The following is an 11,772-nucleotide window of genomic DNA, read 5'->3' as shown; positions in this document are numbered from 1 at the left end:
ATGTGATATCTTAAAGGGATAAACTTTTTATTTTACATATAAAAAAAATGAAAAAAATTTTTTTTTAAATTTAATTTTAATTTTAATTAAAAGATTTAAACATAAGATGATATAATGATTGCCTTTTTAATTCAAAGCTATTTTAGATCGTTTCTTCCACTTCTTTTTCATAAATGTCTTATAAGAATGAATTTTATACGTCATTGCTATGTTTAATAATTTTTAAGAATGTACAAATGTATCTAAATGTGATATCTTGAAGTGATACAACTTTTTATATGTACATATATAAAAAAGAAAAATGAATTATAGATTTAATTGTAATTTTTAATTTAATTAAACAGTATTTGGAAACATAAGATGATATATCGATTGCCTTTTTAATTCAAAGCTATTTGAGATCGTTTCTTCCACTTCTTCTTCATAAATGTCTTCGTTTGTACTCTCGTTGAAATTCTTATTTTCACTGTTATCAAGAAGTATATTGTGAAGAATGCAGTATACTAGTATCCATTCTATATAGAACAACAGCTAGCTGTATATCAATCGCGAATTGCTTGCCACTACATTTTTTGAAAACTTCGTCACTTAATATGAGGGTCAATAAATGAGTAAATTGAGTTCGGTCTACACGCAGCATTTGACGGAACCGATTGTCATCCATTGTGGTTAAAATATCATAATTTAGTGTAATGAGCAAATCATCATACTCCTCGTCAATGGTATCCTCTACCAAATCTTCATCTTCACTGAATATGTCTTGAAATAATTTGAAAGTTAGTTTCATGCTCCTCTGTACATCAATTTACAGTACTTACCAGTAATAAATTTGATCTGCTCCACATAATTTTCAAATAATGACAGACAATTTTTGATTTTGCACTTTGTTGAGGCATTTTAACTCTTTAATGAAATTGAATCAGCTATTTCGGAATAAAATTTACCATACTACAGAGGTAGAGCAAAAAGTATGTTCACAGTTAACGAAGCCTTTTAACGAAGTATCAACTAACGAATTACCAAATTAACAGGTTTCGGTCTGAATACCCCTATTATCACTATTCGATGGTTCACCCATTTTTATACCAAGCTGTAACAACAAATATTACTAATATTAATAACTAACCTTTATATCATAATGAATGATTTATATTATTAAATTTTACTATTACATTCTAACTTTCAAAATCGATCTATTATAAAATATACGATTGAGTATTCACTATTGTTTTGAAAAGCATGTAATGTAAATTAAAAATAAATACTTACTATCTGTGCCACTATTTTCAAACACATAATTTTCAGTAAAACTCAGTAATGTTCAGTTATTAATTTTTAACACGCTCACTGCACAATAATATATGTATATATCAATTGTACATAAACAATAATTAGAAATTATTTTTTCTCGGACCGAACAACAACAGCTACGTATTAAGCCTTGCACGTTGCAACGTGTACCATTCTGTTAGGGCCCGCATTAACAACACTCAACAGCTGCTGTTGTCCCCTCTATTCCCCTCCTCGACCATCATTTTTATACCTGCAGCCCCTTAAGAACTTAGATCAAGTTTGTAATAGCTCTTCTTTTTAAAATATAATTTTAAACTATTATAAAGCAAAGAAAACTCCAAAGAATTAATAATTATTTATAATAATAATTAAAAAATTGTGTTCAAATATCATTGAACATGCTTATTTATATGCAAAGCCGAAATTATACTAAATATAAATATCTATTTATATATTAATATATACATAGATACATAATGCATTTACATGCAATGCAGCAAAATAAAAGAAAAAATATGTAATAAGAATACAATACAGAAAAACAACCCTTATGGTGGTTATTGTATCCGTATTCTTCATCAAAAATCTCAAGTGCCTTAGACACACACACACATGTATTAAAATGTATCAAAAATAACCCCATGTCAAGCAGCGATAAACAATATGCTGCAATACATATAAACATATACACATATATTTAACTAGATAAGTAAGACTTAAAATAGTATATAAGGTGTACAATATTAACAATAAAATCAGAATGAAATATTTCACATTCAACGAAGGTCGTTTTATTTCCCCCCACCAGAGGTAAGGAATAAATAATCTTTTTTGAGTTCAAAAGTTTGATCTTACAAATCAAACAGTTTGATGTTATAATTCAAAAATTTTGGTCCTTCGAGCCGGATGAAGAGCTCGGCCAAAATCAAAAAGTCCTGTATTTAAAATCAGGCAATATACAAAAAAGCCTTGTTCAAAATACAGGCAAATTAGAACAAAAATAATTGTAAGACGGGTGTATATTCCCGAATATTGACAACATAAAAATAATAATTGTAAGACGGGTGTATATTCCCGCATATTAGCAACATAAAATAAAAAGAATGAAATAATTCTCAGCTCAGTGAAGGCCTTTTCATTTCCCCCCACCAGTGGTAAGGTTTGATAAAATCTTCATTGAGTTTTAAACAAATTGAGATCGCACAAAACATTTTTTTTTAACATTTTTCTATACACTAATAAAAATACATACATTTCCAAAGTTTTGAAAAGATTCATTGACTGGCCCTGGACTCCGACTTACGGTGCTCCACTAAATATTAAAATATCTAAAGATATTTGAGTCGACAGTAAATACATATGTTCATACCAAATGAACACATCCCTGCATTGTCCTCCTAACTCGTCTAAATACGAATTAGAGGACAATGCAAAGAACACTCAACAGCGCCAATATAACAACGAACCACAAATAGAAAGACACAATAAAACGAATCACTATTGCGGACGGACACATAGGCACCAAAAGCAGCAGCAGCAGCAATAACAACCACAGCAGCATCAGCAGTATCAGCATTAGCAGCAATCACAACAAAAATCATCTTCAACGCGGGAAAAAACCACATCAGGTTTAAATTTATAATTAGATTAAGTATAATCATAATTAGTTTTATACATTATCATACAATTATACACATCCACACATACTCACCCAATTGTACTTATTAACCCGTACACATACATATACATAAGTATTTTATATTTATTCAAATATAATCAAATTGAATTGTTACCCGAGTTCTAATAGTTTTTATTTTATTTGGCACACCGGCAAATATATCGTCGATCACCCCGACATTTTGGTCCTTCGAGCCGGATCTTCCGCCTAATAAAATAAACCCACCCAATTAATCATCGTTTGGAAAAGGATTTCGGATCATCAGGATTTGTGCACATAAGTACATATTTTCACCCACCCAATCAACCGTATTTTGGATCCTCCGGATTAATATTCACCTACCCAACAACCACCATCTTCAGGATATTCACCCACCCAATCATCCACTTTATCATCAAACCCATACGTGGAAAAATTGTAAGTACCCAAACTCAAATTTATTTAAAATATAGTGATATATATAAATTGGTGCAAATCGGAATAAAAACGGCAAAGTGAAACAATAACAAAATTAATACTCTATTCCAAAGTAAATCTTTTGCTTAACCGGTATTAAGCACAAAGTATTTGCTAACTTTGTTATTGCCATATTCCGCTTTGCACCTTACCCGTTGACATACATACATACGCATATAATTTTGAGAGCCAAGTAGCGTTGCTTTGGCACCCACCCGTACCTACGCGTATATATGTTTATTGCATTACCCGCTCAACTAACAACAAAATAACGTTGACTGCAAGTGCAGTGTGAGCAAGCAAAAAACAGACCCGGTAGGAAAAATTTCATAAGACCCATTAGGAAATTTTTCGTTCTTCGAAATTTCACTCATTATATTTTGCGGAGAAAGTGGAAGCGCGATTAAACACCTTCAGAAGACCGTCAACAATTGTCTCACAAACCTGCACAACGTGTACATAGACACCAGTAGCTGGGACCCCATCTTAATACTCTTATGCGGTTTGAAACTACCCAAAGCCCTACTTCGTCAATTCGAGGACACCCTAGAAGATAACTCGGAAATACCATCCTGGAGAACTTTCGATGCGTTTCTCACTCATCGCTATAAATCTTTGGAAGCAGTAGGAAATCTAACTGAACCCGTTCCAGTAACCCAAACCGACTTTGGATCTTATAGAAAAGGAAAAAGCAATTCCTAGCACATTTTGCTAATGTTTCCCGGAACTATCGACCCTGGATTTTTCACACGCTAGTGCACACCCAGTTAGAGGCAACAACTTTTCAAAAAAGCCTCAAGACATTGAAAGTTGCAAGCTTTGTAGAACACAATATTCAATTCGAGAATGCCCAAAGTTTTTACAAATGAATGTTGAGACCCGAATAAATAACAGTAAAAAGTAATGGTTATTCTTTTCGCAACGTGGCTTGCATTATCTCACAGTTTCAGAGATTGCAAGAGCAAATTTTGTATATGCTGAAAGAAACATAACACACTTCTGCATAGGGATACACCAACCCGTTCCCAATCCCCCCCGCAAGGATCAAGAGCTTCAAACCCACCTCTTGACCCAAACAGCAGTAGTGCCTCCCAGACCCTTAATACCAATACCAATCCGCAAGCCTACACAACCCTCTTACAGTCCACTAATAATAAAACCCAAGACCCTCAAAACTTCAGTGGGAAGCAGATTTTGTTAGGTACTGCTGTAGTCCAAGTTTTATACAAAGGGCAAATATTCACAGCTCGCGCATTAGTCGGCTCCGGGTCGGAAGCCACTTTTATTTCAGGGAAATTCCAGAGAAAATTGGACATACCCACATTCAGGAAAAATGCACAAGTGACAGGATTGAACAACACCGTTCCGGCAACACCCTCCAAAATTTGTGAACTCACCCTTCGTTCATCAACAAGAAAGGAGTTTAAGATAAGAACACATGTGTTTATCTTAAAAACTTTAACCGATAATTTACCCACTCACTCACTTAATTCGATCATCTCTAATACAGATTTCGGTTTTAGCTTAGCTGACCCTCACTTTTATAAACCCAGACCAGTAGACATATTGATCGGAAGTGACCTGTACCAACAAATAATTCTCAGTGGTGTACGGAAAAATGTACTCGGGACCCTTCTAGCCCAAGAAACGGAATTCGGATGGATTTTATCCGGACCCACACCAGAAAAACCCTTATCACCCTCAATAATGTCATTTTTCAATAAGATGACCCCAGACAAGCTGCTCACACAATTTTGGGAAGTTGAAGAAGTTCCATCAACTTCAGATATAATTTGTGAGCAAATTTATAAAAATACGACCCACAGAAACTCAGATGGGCGCTATGTGGTAACATTACCCTTTAAAACCCCGGAAAACATAGAATTGGGCAACTCAAGACACATAGCTCTAGCTCAATTTCTTCGAAATGAAAAATCATTGTCGAGAAAACCCGAAATAAAAGCGGAATACGAAAAGGCCATCAACGAGTATTTGGAACTCGGTCATATGACCAAAGTTGAATACGACCCTGCGGATAATACGAAAACGTATTATCTGCCACATCACGCAGTCATCAAACCGGATCGCATAACGACTCAACTGCGAGTGGTATTCAACGCTTCATGCCCCACCTCGAACAGGAACAGCCTCAATGATGTACTACATACTGGACCCATTCTACAAGCAGACCTCGTAATCCTAGTAGTAAAATGGCGAATGTTTCGAATCGTATTCAACGCAGATATCCAAAAAATGTATCGTCAAATACTCGTTGAAAGCAGATACACTCCGTTTCAAAGAATCTTATTTAGGAAATCCCCTAACGACCCTATAGAAGATTTTGAATTACAAACTGTTACGTTTGGTATTAACTGTGCTCCATTTTTAGCTATCCGTACCCTCCTCAAATTAGCGGATGATGTACAAGGAACCCACCCACTGGCAGCAGAGATACTTCGAAACGGAATGTATGTTGATGATGAACTTGCAGGAGCACATGACATACCAACAGCGATATTGGCACGAGATGAACTCACTTCATCTTTAAAGTCCGCAGGATTCGCTCTACGCAAATGGACCTCAAATGACCCAAAAGTTTTATCTGGAATCCCACAAGAACATCTATTGGATACCAACTCACTCAGTTTACCAGAATCCAATAACACAAAAACACTAGGAATCAGATGGAATGCAAAAAAAGATGCTTTCTTTTTTCTCATCAACCCTATTCAGGATAAAACGTCATATACTAAAAGAGAAGTACTATCGATCATATCAAAATTGTTTGACCCAGCTGGTTGGCTCAGTCCTGTTGTAGTCACAGCAAAAATAATAATGCAACAGATATGGCTTGATAAATCCGATTGGGATGAATGTCTGAAACCCTTAACCCTCCATCGATGGAAAATATTCATAAAGGACTACGATTCCCTAAATCTCATTGAAATTCCTCCATGGACCCACTTTTCGACATCGGCGATCATCAATTTTCATGGATTCTCTGACGCATCTGAAAAGGCCTACGCAGCAGCCCTATATGTCAGTGTTTCTACAAACGCAAATACCTGGACAAGCCTTTTGGTATCCAAGACTTGTGTGGCCCCAATAAAAACTATATCATTACCAAGGCTAGAACTTTTCGGAGCAGTTCTTCTGGCGAATCTCGTGGATGCAACACTACCCCAATTAAGTATAACTCAATACCGTACTCACCTTTGGACGGATTCCACAATTGTTCTTTCATGGCTTAGCAAACCCCCATGTACATGGACAACCTTTGTATCCCACCGAATTGCCACAATCGCAGAAAAGGTTGGAACCAAAAATTGAACTCACGTCGAAAGTCGAGACAACCCAGCAGATCTAGCTACTCGCGGAAGCACACCTCTGGAAATGGTTAATAATAACCTCTGGTGGCACGGACCCCAATGGCTAACACTCGACCCAATACACTGGCCAGTTACCAAAAAATCAAGCGATACAACACTGGAACTCCGGCCGATCAAGACCTTCGTGAACACAACACAAGAGGACATCCTGGATAGACTCTCGTCCTTACCCAAAGCCATTCGAGTTGTAGCATATTTGTTACGATTCTGTTCGAATGCGTCACTCAATAAAACACAACAGTTATACACGACGTTGGAAATAACTCCAGAGGAGTTCAACACTATCCGCACGAAGCTAATTATTTTATCCCAAAAGAAGTATTTCCAAGAAGAGTATGAAGCCTTAACCCAGAAAACCAGCATACCCAAAAAAAGTACAATTTTGACACTAAACCCTTTAATCGATCCCAAAGGAATAATGCGAGTTAATGGTCGGTTGAGCAATTCAGCGGCATTATCATACAACGAGCGTTATCCGATTATATTACCCTATAGCAGTCGATTAGCCAAACTACTCACCCAATTTACCCATCTAATAACCCTTCATGGCGGCAACCAGCTAGTCTTACGACTTATGCGTTCGGAATTTTGGATACCGAAGTTGAAAACCCTCATCAAGTCTACCATTCATCAGTGCAAAACTTGCGTTTTGCACAAAAAATGCAACACTACTCAGATTATGGTAGCACTACCCGCAGAACGTACCACCTTAACCCGTCCATTCGCAGCAACAGGAATCGATTTCGCCGGTCCCTATGACATAAAAAATTACACCGGCAGAGCATGTCTGATCACAAAAGGTTATGTATGCGTATTTGTTTGTTTTGCAACCAAAGCAATACATCTAGAGCCAGTAAGTGATCTCACCACCAACGCATTCATGGCCGCATTCGCACGATTTTTTTTTTTTCCAGGCGCGGATGTCCCGCCGATCTCTATTCGGACAATGGAACTAATTTCAATGGAGCGTCTAAACTTTTAATTAAAGATCGGCGAGAATTCATGAAATCATTGAAAACTCAACTCAACAACTAGTGAAGCACACCAAAACATCAACTGGCACTTTAATCCTCCAGGAGCTCCACACATTGGTGGACTCTGGGAAGCAGGAGTGAAAAGTTTAAAGAGCCACTTCAGAAAGGTGTCTCAGAACCAGAAATTCACTTTCGATGAACTAGCAACCCTTTTAACCCGAATCGAAAGTTGCTTAAATTCTCGCCCTTTAAGCCCATTAAGTGAAGACCCAACAAATTTAGAACCTTTAACCCCAGGTCATTTCTTAATAGGTACCCCTTTATTAATCCCAGCAGAAACCAACTTAGAAGATGCACATCTAAGCATCGCACAAAGATGGCAGAAACTGAAGATACTCCATCAACACTTCTGCAAACGATGGAAAGAAGAATATTTGAAAGAACTCCACAAAAGATATAAGTGGAAATACCCTCAACGCAACATAGACGTTAACGATATGGTAGTTATACGCCAAGAAACTCTACCCCAAATGAGTGGAGACTTGGTCGCATCGAAAAAACGTATCTCGGTGCAGACAACAAAACAAGAATAGTTGACATACGTACCTCTCAGGGAATAATTACCCGCCCAATAACCAAAATAGTCACTTTACCAAATAATTAATCTTATTTCCTTATAGTGACATGGCCCCTCAAAGCAGTACGAAGTCCATTTGCAGGCGCCAAAGCAGCCCCACATTCACTGTGCGATCCCTCAGCTCGACTCGTAGCATCAGCCCACTCTCCGACGAAGGAACCTTGGCAAGACGCCTGCATCGCTTTAAAGCGACCCTTTCCCCATTCGAGAGGAGCGTGGAAATACGAATCGCATGGCCCGACGTACCATCAGCCATTCCTCTATTAGAGAAGAACGAGGAAGTACCCATCGCACAGCCCGGCGTACTATCAGCCGTTCATCAAAGCGAACGCACAAACACGTCGCCTGTGGATTGTGTAAAAAAGACCATCGACTGGTAACGTGTTCAAAATTCACCATAATGAACATTAGCGAAAAGTTTGACGCAGTCATTAAACTTAAGTATTGCGTCAATTGCTTGGCCAGATCGCATTCCACCCAAAAGTGCACAAGTAAAAAACGATGTGCCACGTGTAACGGGGAACACCATTCAACCCTACATGGACACCCCAGGTTGTTTTGCGAAGAGCAAAAGAAAACAGCAAAAGGCAAAAAGCGATTACACGGACAAGAGGATCTACCCACGTTACTGGCCAAGCCGACCCTCGTCCCAACCGTCATGGTCAAAGTGAAACACGATGGCAAATGGCACAAAATACGAGCCATAATAAACCCGACCCGAAAAGTGACCATGATTGCGTCAGAACTGGTCCAGAGTCTGAGGTTACCGAAAACGTACCTCGACTCGTATCGTATATGTAAAGTCGTAATCGGATCATTAACTGATTCCGACTGGCACGTCGAAGCTAACTGCCTTTTGACGCATGATTTACCGACCCGACCCTATAATCGTGACTTAAGTGGCGAAATTATTAAGAAGTTCGACCACTTAGTCCTAGCCGACCCTACATTCTGGAAAGACGACAAAATTATGTTGGAACTGGGAGCTGACATCTACCCAAGATTGATGAAACCCGGCTTATTCAACCCCGATAACAGCACCGTGATCGCACAAAACACCGCACTCGGTTGGACTTTAACCGGTGCTTGTGCGATTTAAAACCCAAGTATACCTCCAACCCGTTCATAACATTAGTCATTTACCCAATTCAAAATAGATCTAAAAATCTTTTTATTCGCAGACACTGCAAGGCGGCCGGGATGTTCATACCAAATGAACACATCCCTGCATTGTCCTCCTAACTCGTCTAAATACGAATTAGAGGACAATGCAAAAAACACCCAACAGCGCCAACATAACAGCGAAGCACCCAACGAAACAAAAAGACACAATAAAACGAATCACCATAGCGGACGGACACATAGGCGCCAAAAGCAGCAGCAATATCAGCAGCAATAACAACCACAGCAGCATCAGCAGTATCAGCAGCAACAATTAGCAGCAATCACAACAACAGAATCATCTTCTCAACGCGGGAAAAGCTCAACCACATCAGGTTACCCATAAATTTATAATTAGATTAAGTATAATCATAATTAGTTTTATACATTATCATACAATTATACACATCCACACATACTCACCCAATTGTACTTATTAACCCGTACACATACATATACATAAGTATTTTATATTTATTCAAATATAATCAAATTGAACCCGTACACATTTTATTTGGCATATCGTCGATCACCCCGTATATACACTAAATAAAGTGCGAAAACGAAAATTTGACGAGAAATCTATCAAAACTATACTTGTCGGGTATGAGCCAAATGGCTATAAATTGTGGAATGAGGAATCGAGAAAATTTATGACAGCTAGAGATGTAGTGGTGGATGAAAGGAGCATAAAATCTATGACTTTAATGAAAATGATTCTGCGGTAAAACATGATGATTTTAACCAAAGTAATGATTCTCCAATTGAAGAGAATGAAGAGTCGGATTTTCCATTGCAGGAAATTAGTGAATCAATGGATTCGAAGTCTGGTGAAAACTAAAATAAAAATTCCACTTGTCTCGAGAATACCGATCCTGTTGTTGAAACTGGTGATAATATAATAGAAATTGAAAATCAAGAACAAGTTAGAGTGAGTAGTGAGAGGATTAAAGATGAACCAAAATTATCATATAGATTTTTAGAAAAATGTCTTATGAATACCAAATATGTTTAAATGATATCCCTAATACATAGGTAGTAAAAGGTTTAACCCAGTACGATGGAAATAAAGTATGTAAACTAAATAAAGCTATTTATGGCCTTAAGCAAGCTACAAGATGTTGGTTTGAAATATTCGAAAGTGCACTAAAGTATATATATTTTAGATAAAGGAGATATATATGAAAATATGAGTATACTATTATATGTTGGTGATGTAATAATTTCCACCAGTAATTCCGAAACAATGTCTAAATTTAAAACTTATATTTTAAATACATTCCAAATGACCGACTTACATGAAATACGATATTTCATTGGTATAAAAATTGATAGAAAAAATGATCAAATTTGTCTCAGTCAATCTGCATATACATATATGTCAATACGGAAGATTGCAATCCAAATAGTACCCCTCTTCCAAGTAAATTAAATTATGAGGCCTTGCAAGCTGAAGAATCATATGAAGCCCCATGTAGGAATTTGATTGGCTGTTTAATGTACATAATGTTGTGTACACGACCGGATTAAAGTACATCCATAAGTATCTTAAGTCGGTATACTAATAATAATAACAAAGAATTATGGCAATGTCTTAAAAGAGTTTTAAGATACCTAAAAGGAACTGTCGATTTGAAGTTGTCATCCAAAAGGAATTTTAAAGAAAATAATATTCTTATGGGGTATGTCGATTCCTACTGAGCTGGAAATGAGACTGATAGAAGGAGTACTACAGGATATATATTTAAAATGTTTGGAAATTGTTCAATTTCCTGGAGTACTATGATAAAAAATCAGTTGCTGCTTCAACTACCGAAGCCGAATATTCGAAGGTGTAAGAGAAGCATTGTGGCTAAGTCATTAAGGCGGTATTCTGGTCTAGAAGCATGAATTTCAGGTACTTTTTAAAGTGTCGTAAAAAAAGGCAATTAATATTTTTACCATCCATATTTTTATTAGTTTTTTGTTAATTTTAGAAGATAACGGAAAAAAATTAAAAACTGAAAAAAGTAAAAAAATTCAAAAGTTATGAGCTGACGAAGTGGAGGGTCTCTAAAAATTTACACGTGACCATACCCATGATTTCAACCCTCCTAGTTATCTGAAACAAAAAAAGAAGATTATTAATCTAGAATAATGTCGCAATGGCCGGAACTACGGAAAACTGGGAAAAAAAAATTTCAC

The 11,772-nt window shown here is 37.0% G+C and overlaps 1 long non-coding RNA gene across 1 annotated transcript; it reads left to right on the top strand.

Moving 5' to 3' along the window:
* The first annotated feature begins 7,739 nt into the window (after positions 1-7,739).
* LOC126765976 (uncharacterized) lies at positions 7,740-10,705 on the top strand. The gene is made up of 2 exons (XR_007668675.1): positions 7,740-9,923; positions 10,144-10,705. It is a non-coding gene; the product is annotated as an uncharacterized LOC126765976 (long non-coding RNA).
* The last annotated feature ends 1,067 nt before the right edge of the window (positions 10,706-11,772 follow it).

This window comes from Bactrocera neohumeralis, unplaced genomic scaffold, assembly GCF_024586455.1.
Source record: "Bactrocera neohumeralis isolate Rockhampton unplaced genomic scaffold, APGP_CSIRO_Bneo_wtdbg2-racon-allhic-juicebox.fasta_v2 cluster11, whole genome shotgun sequence".
NCBI lineage: Eukaryota > Metazoa > Arthropoda > Insecta > Diptera > Tephritidae > Bactrocera > Bactrocera neohumeralis.
The sequence above is the reverse complement of the archived record's forward strand: the minus strand, read 5'-3'. Positions and strand labels throughout refer to the sequence as shown.